Here is a 15,272-nt window from a genome sequence, read left to right on the forward strand (position 1 = left end):
CCGTTTTGCCGACTAATATTCCGCCAACATTGCAGCCATACGACCGTGTTGCTGTACGTTTTGCTCGTACAGCTGAACGTCCACAGCGCGCGCGTCTAAAAAAACACTTCTATAATTAACCGAAAAACATATATTTTCCTCGGCGCCTTGAACTTAACGCGTGCGGCGCATTTAAAATCCCACGCGTTGCTTACATCTCTTCTATTTCTGAGCCACCGGCTCCTGGCTCGTCCAAAAACCACCTACAACTGATTTTTCATACGTAGGACCCGACAAGCTCTTTTCTCGTCACCGTCGCACGTTAATAATTCATCCGGAGCGTACAACACGATGTGATGTATTGCGGTACACATTTTTTTTTTTTAATGGTACGCCGCCATTACACCCGACCGGAGTACAATGTGTGGCGTTACGCATCCCTGTGAAGCGGATAACACGATTTTTAAAGAGCACGGTTTTTTACACGGAATGCGTTCCGACACGACTTTTGAACGTTCCCATTAAATGACTCGGTCGAAATGCGTCGCGCGCCACTTACATAATTGGAATAGTAACGACCGCGGCGTCGTTGTACCGCCTTGAACTTTGGCTTTGGAGTAATTAAAACACTAAAAAAAGATTCGTCGGACAAGTTTTTCATTTTACTTTCGGCTGCATTTGACACGTCCGTTAATGTCCAAACGTTTAAACGACATCTCAAATGAAAATTCTTTTAATTTTTTTAATGCGCACGGATAAAAGTTGAACCGTGTGGCGCGTTGTAAAATTTATTAGTTTCAAATGCGATTTATACGCCGACGACCTTGTAAAAGAACTTTGACTTAAATTATATGCGTTTCAATGAATATATATATATTAAGGTTACATGTTTATATCCAAGGTCAATGTCAAAAAAATATCGAATAATTATTATTATATTCTCCGTCAACAAAACGAATAGGCTAGCGAACGATCAACCATTTTTGCCAAAGCTTATGAAAATAGACAACGCGTATTGTTATTGGATACGAATTAATTGTGTTATCATTCTACAGATTGCCTGTAGAACGGTCGGTTATCATCATTACTGCGTCTTACACGATTTTGTGTGTATAAGAATAAAGGATTCGAGATCAATGCAAACCAGCTTCCGGCGCCGCATTCCTTGACGTCACGAATTTCCATTTATAAAAACGATCAACTCTTTGTTTCGCGGTTCGGTTGTATTATATTAACGCTCATCTCGGGTGTCCCAAACTGGTATCCTCTGTTTCCATTTGTTTTATTTTTTAAATGCGCCAAGTGCGCAGAATTCTACTTCAAACAAGACCGTGTGCGGTACAGGTAAACCTAAAGCACGTCCATCGCAAAAATATTGTAATGTCCGAGTGGACTGTGTTCAATAATCGCATTAACGAGGTAATGTTTGCGGGACCTCAAAAGCAAACGACCTGTTTGTCTCGAGGTGTTTAGCCGAACACATTATTATGAAAGTTGTCGCTATTCTTTTTTCGATAATAAAACAATCGACGGCGACGGTTTTGACAACTAGCGACTCCAACCAGACGTAGTCGCCGGTAGGTCTTTTAGGTTCGTCACGTGCGTTTCCGGGAACTGTTTGTCTTTGGAATTTCGAGAGAGTCACCGTATAGAAGCAGCAGCAGCATCCACTCCGGAGATGTCTCAAGGGCGCGACCATATGCGTACGCGTACAGTGGAAAACAATGGTCGTGCACATTCCGCTATCGTGAATTCCGGTTTTGGACTTATCAAAGGGGTTTTAATAAAAACCCAAACGACAATGAAAAAACTCGGCCGTCTGGGCCGTTAACCCAAAATTAAATTGCGTGTTCGTGTGAAATGACCGCCGCGTATAATGTGTACACGAATAAATTATCTATCTACTATTAATAATTGTTCCGCACACGGGCCATAAATTCGAAGGCGGTGGACTATGCGCTCCTGTTTTACGAGCAATGTTTTTTATTTCGGCGGTCAAATACTCGCAAGCGTACACCTCAAATGCATTAACGATAATTGACAGGAAAAGACGGAGAGCGACGTGTTGAAATGATTTCAGCAACGTTTATGTCACGATCACTTAACAAATTATCGATTTGGGCGAATGCAAATATCATTTCGCATTCCGTAAAACAGGCGAGTGTAAGAATTGACTTCTAGAGGCAGCTGATACAAGTTTTTATGACATTATATTTGTTAATCAACGTTTATAATACAAGGTACGTGTAAAAAAATTGACAGAAAAAACCGACCCTGAGCATACTTTAATTATTTATGAATTGCCGCGTTTAATAAATCGGTTATTTGCGTTAAAAAATCAAGTAAATGGGACCCCCGAAAATGTTGTGCCCGAAACCGGTCGGAAATTCGCGAGATGAGACCGGTTGTATAATATCGACGTCAGATTCGAGTGACGTCGATGAAGCAAACGGTTGGAAATCAAGAGTCGTGTTATTTTACGGGGGGGCAACTTTAAGAGGTAATTGAACGTCTTAAAAACTAGAAAATATGGAACGGGCCGAGGTCGCCGCAACAGACAACGTATGCCACCGAAAACGAGTCTCTAGGCCATGCGTTTGGAAATGTACCAAAAATTTTAATTTGTGCTTAAATTATGCATGAATTCATTTAACAGCCATTAGGATATTTTGAAGTTCATGATGTCTACTGCTCAACCACCGAGCCGATCGATCAGTAAGTCCGATCCGGCAAACAATAATTATAATAATATACATGTGCACAAGTAATTTTGTGAATGAAAATCATTACAGACCTGTGCCCCAAAAAACCCTTGGAGCGACATGAGTGTGCCTAAACGTAAAAAACGTACTCTGAAACAGGCTTTCGTTTTGTGTAAAAATTCAGTACAGCCTGTTGCTTTATAATAAACCAGTCACAAACGTTGTAATCAATCTAAAATTTGGCACCTAGAGACCAAATTATACTTTCGTTGGTTTCATTTATCGGTCGTAATGTTACACAACGAGGATGATCATCTCTAACATCATAAATTCATTGAATCAGTTAGCTAGTTTACCGTTCTCAAATCGTTTTACAAGTATCTAATTGGGCTTCCGTATGTATAAGTATTTTATTTTTATTTTTAAAAAAGTTTCGATATACACATTAATCATTTTGTAATCTCCTAATACTTTAAAACATTGCCTAATTTCTATTGATTGTAACTAAAAACAGTTGAGTTACTGTGATAAGAAACTGATTTTGTCTCCAAGGTTTAGATATTAATAAGTACCTGAGTTGTACGACCACTTTTGGAAAGGAAGTCTCAAATTAAAACTCAATAGCTTAGAGCAAAAAATTAAGAAAACTAATAAAATTAGATATTTTCCGTCAGATTTTTTCGCGATAACGTTAATAAAAACACTATTATTTATAGTATTAGATTTTTTCCAATATAAAATACTAAGACTTTTTTTTTATGTAAAAGGAAACATTTAAAAATTTTTAAATGGGGGGATTGTTCACAACATTTAAAACATTGTAGATAACTTGTTGTTTTTCTTACAACACATTCAAAAAGGCTATTGTCTTGTAATTACTGCTAGAATTTTTACTCATTACTTTAATAATGTTTTATATCTGACTAGAACGTCATATGAGTTTTTAAAAGCTAACCTAATGAAATAAGCTATCTATTGGTAAAACACTGGTGGATTTAAACATTTTGATTTGTAAAGTGACACTCTTTCGTCGTTAATTATTAAATTTTTCATAAAAGAAATGATATTTTACTGAGCTAGACGTTATGCGTTTCGTTTTTATAACCTAATAACTATACGTCACCAGCGATTAGCGAAGACAATAATAATTTCCTACACATTATTAGCAAAACTCTCGGGCTTTTCTAGAATACCTCTTCGGGTATTCTAGTCTTCATTATTACTACAAGTTTTGAATGTTTAAGTAATTTTTTATTTATCTAATATAATCGGCAGTCGTATTTGTGTGCGTACAAAAAAAAAAAAAAAAATTAATGATATTGTTTTTGGCACTAGACACCGCTTTTTAGGCACGTTAAACAAAAGGGAAAATTTTTTTGGAATAAATTACAATCATCGGTTCCACCGTTCATTCATTCATTGTTATGTCTGTATTTCGCATTTACACCGTGATAGCCGTTGAATAAACAAGTAGACTGTGAATATCATGAAATATGATAGCCTCAAAGTCCTTTGAACACACATAATCTCCTTATTTCGGTCATTCAACATTCCGTTCGGTCAGAAGGTTGAGAAATGGCCTGTTGCCTACGCCATTTGTTATTCATCAGATTGCTTTGCCGTTTTTTTTTTCAATCCGCATTGTTTTATAATATTATTATTATTATTATTTGTATAGTACGATCGTTTGACGTAATGATAAAACAACTGGCACATACAGTTTTCAGTAGTTTTATTCAATATATCCATTGCTATAATATACGAATAGTTAATTCTCTTAAAAGACAAACAAAGCGATTCATAAAACAAATATTCTTTAACATTGATCGGTAAATAATCCAAACCTTTGTAACAATAAGTAATATTACTGAGACATAATGAACTGTATACTAGTTTGATGTAAATTATACGAAAACCAGACATTTGCCATAATTTACAAGGATTCTGCATACAAATTTATCACATAGACATACTCTAACCTTCATAGTTTGATCAATTAAAAAAGAAATCGGTGACACTGTAGATATTTAGTTACTTTTAATTACAAGGCCTCTTTTTCCAATTGTCTCTTAATTTGACTTTACATAATTGTTCATAAAATTTTTAAGTTTACAAAAAAATTACTCTTTATTTACAATTAAGAAAAGTATCTGAATAATATACAAGATTGTCAAAAATAAAATACAAGTACTTTTTGTACTTTCATAACTTATAAAACAGAAATATAATTTATCGAAAATTTATGAGTTTTTTTTTTTAAGACGTGATATTAATATTAAAAGACTGACGTCGGTATGCAAAACAAACTTTGGAGCTATTTTTTTAATTTGTAGGGTTAAAGAAAAATCGTATTATTTGAATTAATCGTGATAACTGAACATTATGAAAATTTGAAATTAAAAAGTTTCGAAAAGGATTGTAATATATAAGGAACAATATCGATTTATATTGAATTTCAGAATTAATGAGGTTGTTATCGAAAAAGTCAAGAACTTTCATGTGAAATAAGAATTTTATAGTAAACTGCAATACTGTATTACATATTACAATATGGGCCACGACCGCTGATAAACAGTGGGGGTTATCGGTTGGTTCGTTATTGAATTCTCGATAGTTAATGATAAAATAACCTTTTGATTTTCAAAATTTAGTAATTAGAATTTTTAAAGGTAATCACGGATAAAATATGTCCATCTAAGTTATTTTGATAAAAGATATTTGGGAAAATCGATTACTTTTTTTTGTAAAATATATGTTAAAATAGAGGAAAAATGAAATTCACTTTTAAATATTTGTTTCAAAATTTTCAAAAATTAAATAAAAATATCGAACGCAAAAATAGAAAACAATGTTTAAAAATTCACATTAATATAACATATTTCTTAATAATAGCTAATCAAAATCTTACCACACGTTCATGAATCATATTTGAATATTATAATTGGACAAATTTTTTTTTAGCACATAGCCGGGTTTCATACGACTAGAACAATCTGCTGTGCTGGCGCGTTTTCATCTTCAAATGTGAGCTTTAGATTACTAAAAAATAACGCAATCATCCAATTAAACAGTACAATGTACATTAAGTACCACTTATATTTTGGACAATTGAAATATTTTAACATAATTAAATAGAATATGAACGCGTTGATTCACTAAAGTCTTGTCCAGTTTAGATTTTATCTGACACTATTTTTCAACTTATAAATTTATGATTTTATTTTTTAATTCATTGACTAGTCAAAATATGATAAAATGTACTATAAGTGTTTGTTTTATGTTCTTTCCGGTCAATAAACATATACAAAAACTTTTCAAGTCTATACGTTTGACAATAATAATTGGAAAAAAACAGATATTTTATACATTTTTTACATACCTGTAACGACTTAATAACAAATTATTTGAACAATAGAAAATGATAAAATGTAAGGAATGTATTCAGTTGGTAAGCATAACTGAATTTCAACACCCCCAGAATTTTTGTTTTAATTGCGCCCATGTGTGTTCCGCGTTCAAATTTAGTCGGAGACAGTACTGTTAAATAATAAAATAAGTATTTAAGTATAAATACTTAATATATAAAAATGAAATATTAGTATAAATCAACCGAATTCAAACAGGTGATACAATTTTCGTTATTATTTTTTTTTCTAATTTTATTTCTATATGCTAATTTTTATACCACTGTTGTTAATTCACTGGAACTCGTTTTCATCGTATGTAAAAGCATAATTATATTTAATCAAAAGAGTTATTTAATAATTATTGCAGTAATTTTGTATCTAATTTTTAGTAACTAGATTTAAAAACAAATAAAAATATTAAAAATTAGGTTATTTTGGTTTTATCTTTCGATTGCTTACATATGTTAGTCACTTTTTATTTTACTATAAACCCGAAAAATATGTGAATACAACAAATGATAATTTGTTCGATTAAGTATTCTATCCATTTAGTTGTTAGTTCTATTTTTAAATATTAGGTCTATATTTTCATCAGTTGATTAAAATCGACTGCTAAGTGTTCATTTTCTAAACTCATATGGAAATAACTTATCATTTATATATTCAATAAAAATGTGTCGATCTTAAATGAAACTTATCAAGACATCAATGTTATTGTGCATGTTAACTGAAAGTAACAATGACCAAAAACAATAAATTGTCATACCCGACGGAAGTCCAGTAAAGAAGTCGGGGAATTGAAAGGAGGGAATGCGACACACGCGTAGAATCGTTCACAAATCACTAAAACCTGAATCGATGTGTATTGAGTTCCCGTAAAAAATAATAACGTTAATGTATGTTGAAAGGAACAGTGTTCCAGTGGTGTACAGGTGACGACAATCCGGTTTTTAATTGATTAATTTTTTTATTTAAAAATATTATAAAACTATTATGAATCCTGTCATTACTATTTTATTCAATAATTTGTCAAGTGAAGTTTCGAGGACGGGGCTACCTAATTGATTATATTTTATTCGTTTGAACTTCTTCTATTTAACTGATGTACGTTTTTAGCAATATCTAATTGGTTTTCTCCATACGTTCGAACCGTATGTTTCTCCGTGTCTAATGCTGACTACAATTATACGTTATTAATATTTCATTTCGAAGAAACTCGTGTTTTAAATTATATTTTACTATTTAGTTTTTTTTACACTATAAAGGTACAGCGTAGACGGATATTGTCTATCCAAGTTCAATTTAAAATCCAAACCATTCATTATCAATTATTTAGGTCGTTGTAATTACCACTATAGCGATATCAGAGATATGAGAATATTGAAAAATTCAATTAATTTATATTGACAAATGATTATTGCGAAAAATGCTAGTTATTTTTCATTTAATACCACTTTATGCGTATAATTTATTACTGCTTGTACTTATTACCTATAACTGTATAGATTGTCCAGGAAATGTTACACTGTTGTAGAAGAATATATTACGTGTTCTGTGGAATATTATTTTACATTAAAATCGATTAAAAGCCATATTTTTTTAAAATTGTTGTCGTCAAAACGAAATTTCGAACAACTATTCTTAGAAATTCATCACTTGGTAAATACATAAGTTTTAAATATTTAATGATATTGAAAATAGCTTATGAAATATATTTTAAAGTAACTTAAGTTGGTTTCGTAGCTTGATTTCTGTCAAATCAAACAAAATATTGTAAATAAAGAATTGTATGAAATTTTTATTTTTTAATTGCCGGTACTTGTGGATAAAATGTAATTCGACGGAATTTTCAGACTATTTTATAGCGCATTCTTCCATCTATAACACTATATTAGTGTTGACTGAGCATAATAAACGTAATCGGAAATACTTATGAATTGTCTTCGATTTGTTTTTTTTTTTTTTCCCAATAGTTATCTCTTCCCTTCCTTCTACACCCTAGAGCAAACACACGTGTGTATTTGTTATCCGTCATTGACTACTTGTGTACATAATTAATCTCGATTACTCGAATTCGAAGTAAAAATAAAAAAAAATAAAAGATTTTGTAACACAATAGGTGTCTTATGTACAGTCTGTTTAGCATTTATACCGCAAACAGCTGTCATTGTAGCCCATTAGTAATCCGGATTAAGAACCCATTGCGGTTGTACATACATGGAATTTAACGTGACCGATATATAATATTATTGTTTACAGACAACGCTATTTAAAGATACGTTTTCCCGTCGACTGCACAACATGCGAAAAATGAATATAAATTTACTTATTGGGCTTCGTAACAATATGACGACCCATTGAACGAAATAACTACTCGAAACCAATGGAATACGACTAGATGCCCAACGATCACACTAAACAAAAGAAGCGATACGGCTGTTCACATTTAATTACATGTAATTAATGTGCCAAACGTCGAGAGATTAGCTATCGAATATTAGCCGATTATAAAAACATCTAATTTGTTTTAATCGGTTTAAGTGATACTATCGTAATTAAATTACAATTAAGATGGTTTTAGATCGTTCCACAGTTGAAAAATTAAATTATTGTTTTGAACGATTTTAACTTAAGAGAGCATAACAATATTTTGTTCCATAAATAGTTCAAGTAAAACTTAGTACAGAGTGTTTACAATAGGTTTTGTTAACTAAACTTTTATAAAAATATTTACTTAGGTGAATTACACCGGTAAAATATCTTTAATAAAGTAAACGATATAGATAATTGATTAGATATTTTTTTAGTTCCCGCGGCTCGCCCAATGTTCCATCACCAATACACTATTTATATTACAATGGTTTAATTATTTTCTTTCGAGTTTGCAATATTCTATTAACATTCGATATAATATACTTGTAACACATAAACGTGAATAAAATGATAATTCACGTGCAATTAGTGAAACACACCGCGGCAAGTATCTAATGCAGCTCAGTGTAATCTTATGCAGTCGACAGGTTCAGTCGAATGCACAGCTCGTTTTGACATGCACTGCGGTCATTCATGACTCCTATTATTTACCGACTTATTAAATATTGCACGCAACTCATAAATTTGAGGTGTAAAATGCTAATAAATATTTATTCGTCTCGTCTCCTCAAACAAAACTGAAAGTATTCAAATGAAAACATTGTTTTTTTTGTGCGTATTGCAACAAACGTGCATCGTCAATGTTTATTTTTAAATTCAGCTACCTATGGTAATTTAAACAAACAACTACAAATTCTATAATAGAATTAAATAATGTGACTTTATAAGAATCGAATCATACTTTATTTTTACTTATTCTAATCTTGACATGTCCAACGGGCTTGAACTAAGCTAGAGACCATAAATAATCTCAATTGACTATGAAATAAGTAAAACTCAAGGTTCATATTAGTCTTTTATTCAATTTTTTTAAAGTAATTATAGAGTTTACAATACCTCTTACATATTCATTTGCCATCCAAATATATATGTGTAATCATCTAGAACTAGAATTTTCAAAGTAAAAAATGTTGAATTAACGTTAGAGTTGCACGAAAACTGAGTCTAGAAGGCTATAGCCCTGATTTATTTTTTTTAAATATGCAAATTGACACATAGATGAATTTTAATTCTGATTTTTATTAACCTTTTCCGAGCCAAAAGATTTTAAGAAAAATTAAGACAAAAAAATGTTTTTAAGAACTTTTTTATTTTTATTTTTGTCAACATGATAAATAAAAACGTTTATTTGGTTTTATCAATTTGCTTATAAGATATTATCAAAATTTACTATGTATTATAACGATTGTGATGGTTTTTTGCGCTACTTATCTTAGTATCAATGTTCTACGTCTATTATTGTATTCATGGAAAAAACAATAAGTAACATTATTCCAAAAGTAATAACTTGAACTGTACCCTTAAATTTAAAAAAAAAAAACATAATTTTCGCAACTCAATTATAAAGAATAATACTTATTTTGTATTGTTACAATAGGTTTAAATAGACCCTAACTCCCTAACTAGTCCCATAGCTAGTCTTATAAAAATGCAATGTAACGATCGATGATCTACTGAATTTTATTGATCGTAACCAGAAACTTAATTTTTTTTTTGCGTATGTTGTTTGTGTAAACACATGTAACAAATAAACGTATTATAATTTCTAGACAAGTTTAAATTGTATCTCGCCTTGAGGCTGAACAAAAATACAATCGGCATTAACCGAAATTTGCGCCGAGAAATAGATTCTGGTTTCTGTCAAACAAAAAATTTGAATAAATTCGCACCAATACTGAATCAAAAATAAAAACGACATGTGTTTACAGTAAATAAAAATCATCTGGCTCTTAAACGGGTCTATGTCGACCACGAGTGAACCGGGCAACTTTTTTCTAGGATGTGTGTTGACGCATTAATTTACTTGATAAAATTCACATAAAGACACAGTATCAGTTAAAAAACAAACTTCAAATTTCCTGCAATATTTCTAGTCGTGTTCTTTTTCAAAACAGTCTTTAATATGATAGTAGCTGTGTCAAATAGAGAACTATTTGTGCGAATGATTTTTTTTTTTTAACTTTTCAGTATAATTTGTTTAACATGTGGCTTTCTTTTTAACATGTATTTCAAACTAAAAATGTAGCAACTCGTTTTTTTCTTTCTGACGCCCTTTGTGCGATTAAAATGAATTTATTATTATTATTATAATTTTTTTTTTTAGGCAGTTTTAAGTAGGTCGAATACACGTTTGCTCAATTATTAATAATCTTATAAAAATGTTTTCGTTTGAAGGTGTACGACTACTTGTGTACATATAAAACATATATGTTACCATACTTGATCAGTCGGTCCAACCACAACGTTTAGAAAACGAGTGTGGTGTGGGATACGTGCGCATTATTCAATTAGAGTCGAATCAACAAAAGGATCAAATTAATAATGAGGTTCGGTAGAAATTACAAGGCGCATCCGGTTTGCGGCTCCTTTGTACGAGGCATTTTGTTAGTGGACGATCCACCCCCGTCACAGTCACCTTCCCATTGGGCTTCTAAAAACAGATAATCGCGTGCTAAAACTCAAAGACAAATCAACGTACAATGTACATGTCTGATTGCCAACGGTAATAAAATAATGAACAAAAAAAAAGAAGAGATAATAAACCATAGCCGTTATTATGTCAGAGGTTCCTTTATTGATTAAATAGCCTAAGTAGTGCGCCGCGCGTACCTTTGGTGAATATCTCTGTTTATCGGCCCCTAGGCATGTCAATTTTGACAGGTATAACTCATAATACGATTTTTCTTCTCAAATTGACTGAATTGGTTTTTACATTATTATTACTTTTGGTAGTATGGCACGATGAACAAAAAAGTGATTTTTGAGGGGACTAAAATCGATTAAACCAATGAGCTGCATACTATAACAGCAAAGTAAAGACGCGAGGGGAAACGCCATCGTCAGCGGTTTGTAGAACCTAAGAGTACGTATTAAAAACTCAGTCGTTCAAATGCGTGTATAGACAGCCACAAAAGTATTTTTTAAATTACTCTTACACAATTTAAGCGTCTGGCAAGCAAGAACCCGAGGCTTTGTCCAAATAAGAACAATAGACGGTGAAACGCGTACGAATTTTGCATTCTGCTCCCATATCCGAATCTTGGAGGTAGCTTTGAAATAATAAGTGTTGACGCACGTTAACCGAACGGTTAAAGGACTACATTAAAATTTTCATCATAAAAAATAACCGCATACATATTTGCAGGTGGACATGTACGCTCGGCATCTTTTCCACAGACCACCGGTCTGTTGGTCGACCATTGATCGGAAGACAAAGAAAACTAACGGGATCGTAAAATTTCTGAATATTAGCAAACGCAAGAGATTCCGTACCCGTTAGCTTCCACAAGATACCAGTCTGGCGGGTTGGTGTTTCTTTGTGCGAGTGGTTTATCGAAAAGGTATAAAATGAGAATAAAAATCTAGTAAATTGAGAATATACGAATGTACAAGGAAAGTGTCATGACACAGCCGATTTAGCTAATACGCGACTAGAATTGGAGCTATTAAATGTTTTCCTCTATTAGCCCATTGTCAAACAATGACTTATCAGTCGGTAGTTATTTCATTTGTCTACGCCGGTCGGTCATTTGTTTAACAACGTACGGCTCCCCACACGAATAGGATTACTCACGTTTCAGCGATCAGCATTGTCGTTTCCTATTTAATAAAAACAAATATTTTATCCACACAACAGTTCGGTGGTAAATTATAGCGTGAAATTATTGCGGTGAAATGAAAATTATTACAGGTAATTCGGCGTGTACAACGTTTGCCTTTAACACGATCGTACCGTTGCGATGGTGTTTTCAATTAACGGGCCAACTTCACCAAAAAACCGGACGTACAGGAAACATTTGGGGTACCCGAAACAGAGTAGCGCGTGGTCTTTGACCCTCCCCACGGTATTGTTCTCACACTTAAGTAAATGTGGGTATCGTACAAGTAGGTACCATCGGGTCGCCGACGATGTACATATAATAAATAAATCAAGTAGCAGTCTAGGAATTACCGTGAGAATTAATTTTCGCGCATCCCTTGAGCAACACATTTTTTCAATAAAATATTTTTAACTTTTTTTCCTCCGTTTCAGATACAATGAACACGAATAATCCTCTCTAGAATTAATTATTTTAATTTATTATTTTTGCCGAGATCTTTTGTATATTAGTAGTCATTCAACAATATTACAATCATTAAATCTTAATTTATTTTTGTTTAGTAATAAAATTTCAATTTATGACCCGTGCCAAATGTGAGTGGCCAAATTCAGACAGTTGCCATAACTGTTAAATGTGTGACCATGATTAAAACTAACATTTTTAGGGGTCTGAATAAATTAACATACATTTACATTGGTATTTGTCAATACACTTTCCAAAAAACCATTTCGAAATCTACAATATCAATAGCGTACAAAACCTAAGGACTTTTTATCTGTTCTATGACACCTGCACACAGTAATAACCGTTAAAATACGTTATTGACCTTAGAAATACAACTCGAGACAAATAATTAAAGTTAATAAGTGAAAAATCTATTATATTTATTATCGTTTTTCGATGATTGTTTTACCATTGTCGTCATCGGAGGGAGAGGGGCAAAGAGAAACAGTTACTCCTTTCTTAACTTTTTGTACAATTACTTTTCATAATCGTTTTTTATTATTAAATTTCTCAAAATAGAACTTTTTTACTTTAATTAAATTCGATTATAATTGTCAGAATTAGAATTCATCTTATCTCGACATGTAGAACTTAAAATTGCATAGCAATTAATTGAAATTAATGCTGCCAAGTATTGTAAGCTAACTTGACATTGAGAAAGAAAACGTGTCATCTCTACCATATTTAATTATTAATCGTAGGGCTAACAATTATTACATGATCTAACATACTATCAAATGATCTTCCCCTTATAAATATTTCTTTACACCTGGTCTCTAAAAACGTGTGATGCCTAAAGCAAGAGCCCCTGTCATCTCGTTTCCGACAAAGTTGGCCGTAGTTAGTCGGATAGTGAAGCCAAATATTAAAAAATAAAATGTTTGCCTTGTCTTGAAGAATTCCTGCGGACTACTTTGTGATATACCGAAATTAATCATACACACTGAGCTGGTACTATTACCTTAGTAATATGCGGTTTTCGTTATATCGTATCATATTGTTTAACAATACTCGTTTATTTCAACTATTGGATTAGTGAATTTTAAACCACTGTGTAAAACTTTACTTTTAATGGTTAAAAAGAGATGTTTAACTAGCATAAATAGATTATTGGTTCTCATTCATTTATTAAAAGAAATGTTATTAAACGTAAAACTAGTTATGACGATTAGGGCGCTTGTCAAAATAATTACTAGATTCAAGAACTTAATGTAGATGGCAAACGAAAAGTCGAGTAATCTTTTTCAACTATCTATATTTTTAATGAGGCCTATTATATATTAATTGTAGATGTCCCGGAAAATAAAACACACCCCGGATTTCAGGTACACTGCCGTTTCAATAATATTTGTGTATCTTTACATTGAAGCTCGAACATGAATATCTAACATGAGCAATAGCGTTCAGTTCACATTTAGAGACACGAAGGGCTAAATGAAAATTAAAATCGGTCGGTTAGGCTCACACGGCTATATCTTTGCAAATGATTATATTTGTATTGGCTGATATTGATATTTCTTTTACCAGAAAAGGCCAGTATCATATGAACGATCTATATACAGAATATTTTGTATTTATGATATATTACAGTAGATTCGTATCATGTTACCGGTCTGTCTACATTTATTAAATATTTATAAATAACAATCTATCTATACGTGTACGTTTTATTTTGTTTTAATTGGTCCCGTCTGAGTATTCGCTATCCACACGCACACAGTCTACATGCGTTGGAAAATAATTACCAGTTTAATCTAATTCAGTCGCACGTAGCGATTATTCGATACAGATAAAGTTGATATTTGAAACGCACTAAACGGAACTGCTGAGCTTTACTTGTTGTTGTCAACAATATTTTGCAAGAAATTAGTGAAGGACAAAAACTATAAAAATGGAAATATCGATCCGACTCAGAAAACAAATACAAGTATAAAATGACTTATGATTTTTTTTCTATTAGTAATAGTGAACAGTTTATTTTAGCCAAGACTATTAATACGTACCACCGCAGCACAAATGTGATAACATCAACTGAACGCAGTCGAACATCATAAATAACAAGTTCGACCGATGGCGATAATACACGTCCTATTACTTAATAATGAAGAGCTGAACAAACTGTCTCGTGTCAATAAGAAACATTCAAGCGGAACCCCACAAAGCAGCAATCGAATACTTAACAAAAACTATTTAATAAATGTACAGGATGCTTGAACATTTCTACTCTTGTAAATTAATTACACAGATGTTGTCTCTTGCAATAATAACACACCGTGTAAATAGAAAAAAAAACGAATTTAAAAAACATTATACATTTCACTATTTTTTTCATAATGCACCGGAATTAACGAAATCGTAACCGAACACGGTTTATAAGTTATAGACCATACTTTTAAGTTCTTGTATTCCAATAGATGCACTTATTT

General features: G+C 32.1%; 1 protein-coding gene across 1 annotated transcript in view; it reads right to left on the minus strand.

Annotated features, from left to right (window-relative positions):
* Window positions 1-14,977, minus strand: part of LOC126907078 (THAP domain-containing protein 11-like) — a 33,799-nt gene extending 18,822 nt beyond the window's left edge. Inside the window, exons 1-2 of the mRNA XM_050688104.1 lie at window positions 14,850-14,977; window positions 5,590-5,720 (exon numbers count right to left, since the gene is read on the minus strand). The gene's annotated coding sequence lies outside the window, so the exon portion shown is untranslated. The remainder of the gene's footprint in view (window positions 1-5,589; window positions 5,721-14,849) is intronic.
* Window positions 14,978-15,272: the final 295 nt, after the last annotated feature.

This window comes from Daktulosphaira vitifoliae, unplaced genomic scaffold (genome assembly GCF_025091365.1).
Source record: "Daktulosphaira vitifoliae isolate Bord-2020 unplaced genomic scaffold, ASM2509136v1 Scaffold_5, whole genome shotgun sequence".
NCBI classification, from domain to species: domain Eukaryota; kingdom Metazoa; phylum Arthropoda; class Insecta; order Hemiptera; family Phylloxeridae; genus Daktulosphaira; species Daktulosphaira vitifoliae.